Genomic DNA, 2140 nt, shown 5'->3' on the forward strand with positions numbered 1-2140 from the left:
ATGGTTCTAAACCAAAAGCTTCTTGAATTTCTTCATGATTTATTCTTACCAGGAATTCCCCATCAATTCTTCTCACTATCCTAGCTACTAGGTCATAATTTTGGGCAATGACCATGAGTAGGTTAGAATCCATAAAAACACTAGGGACCACTAGTTTTCCCAAATCAAAACTCCAAATGTTTTCATGGGGAGCAAACAATTTTCTTTCTAAGAACCACTGCTTAAAAAGATGGAGCCCTATTTTAGTCATAGTAGCATCCCTAACCCAATTCCCTCTATCATATAAGCAATCCACAATCTTGAGCCAAGGGTTTACAAAAATTAGCTTTTTCATCTGGGCAGACTCATTTGTAGACTTAGGAAATAACTTGAGAAGGTCATCATGTATATTTCTACTTACACAATCTACCTTTCTTGAGAAAACTTTCCTTGGAGGCATGTTTACTGGTGACACAAAAATACTAGAACTCTTCACTGTCTAATAGATTCAGATACTTACTTGGCCCTTCATTATCCTTCTCAAAATTCTCTAAAAAATGGTGAATACTAAAAATCTTTTGCAACTTCAATTGTGCAAGGAACAATTTTTCAGTTGGCTCTTAGCTCTCTGTAATTTTGAAATTCATTTGCATAGAGAAGAAATGACAAAATTTTGTAATATATCTTTGGTTTTTGCTTACACGAGGAGGTTTCAATCTTCACAAATAAATTGTAAGGAGAAATAGGATGGCAACACCTTCTAATTTTGAAAACACACCATTGATTCTAAAAAAAATAGATGATCTAGGAATAAAATCTCAAATGGTTCACTTTCAAATTGCCAGGTTGGCAGTCAACCCAATCAAGTTTCTCCATGAAAGCTTTTCCATCCACTTCTGGTACCTTATTCTTGACCCATTGGTGCTTGTGGACACATGTCACACTCTCACTATGTCACTATGCATAAATGTCGAGCAACTTCTCCATACGACATAGTGACCATCGTTGATTCATCTTAATCTGATGATGCATATTTTAGAAGCATTTTTAATTCAACTACAATGGGTCCTTCTTATTTTCCTTTGGTCACCATGTCACATACACTAAATATTGAACACATCCCTATAATGACATGTCACACACCATTAATGCATCTTTGATTTGATAGCTCTAGTCAACATGTATCCTTTCCTAAGTGTAGATCCACATGGTATGTGACATCAGACCACCTTGACATGCTAGCATAATTATTTATAATTGTCAACCCTTTTGGAACTACCTTTTGAAATTAGAACCCACCATGGTTTAAAATCATAGGAAGTTGCCATGTTGGTACCTATGAATTTTTCACAATTTCTAGTGGTGATATAGCAACCACCATATTACTCAGAATTCTGGCATCATGAAATATTAGCATGCTCTTTTCCACATTATGATACTTATTTAATGCACTTCTAACATTACATAATGATGACATGACTTATTAATGACAAAGAAGCTTTATGGAACCCATCTTCAGTGTTGCCCCCACGATGTTTCATTTTTACAGGAGGTCACCATGTCGTGATTAGAAAAAACCCTACAATTCCCAATGGCAACAAAGTGACCACTGTAACTTTGTAAAAATATGAAATTGTAAAACATGGCACATTCTAACTAGTATCTTCTTTATTGTGCTTAACATTTTTGATATCCCATCATGCCGCCAAAAATCACAAATAGTAATTAAAATCACAGTGTCCATCTTTTGGAATTGGGTATTGTTGTATTTTTAATTTGCAATGGTCGGCATGTCATGAAGGGTAAAAAACTTACAATGTTTAGTGATGACATAGAAACCATCATTGATTTGGGAAGATCCAATAGTGTGGGAAAAGCTCATTGAAACCATATCAAATATCAACTAGATCTCAGGTGTAATACATATTTGGTTGCTATGTGACATATGATAAAGTGAATGCAAGTTTCTATAGTGAAAAGATGACCACTGTAGATCTTAGAAAGATTTGATGGTAAGAAAATTTTTGGGGAAATACGAAGCCAAAATGAAAAATCTTTAAAAGGTTCTTGAAAATATAAAATACATTTTCAAAATGATTTTTCCCTCTCAAATCAAAAAGTGAAACATATGACCTAAAGGGCTCGCTTAGGGTACAAATCT

The sequence above is a fragment of the Cupressus sempervirens genome, chromosome 6 (assembly GCF_028749045.1).
Source record: "Cupressus sempervirens isolate cs-2001-9-10 chromosome 6, ASM2874904v1, whole genome shotgun sequence".
Lineage (NCBI taxonomy): Eukaryota > Viridiplantae > Streptophyta > Pinopsida > Cupressales > Cupressaceae > Cupressus > Cupressus sempervirens.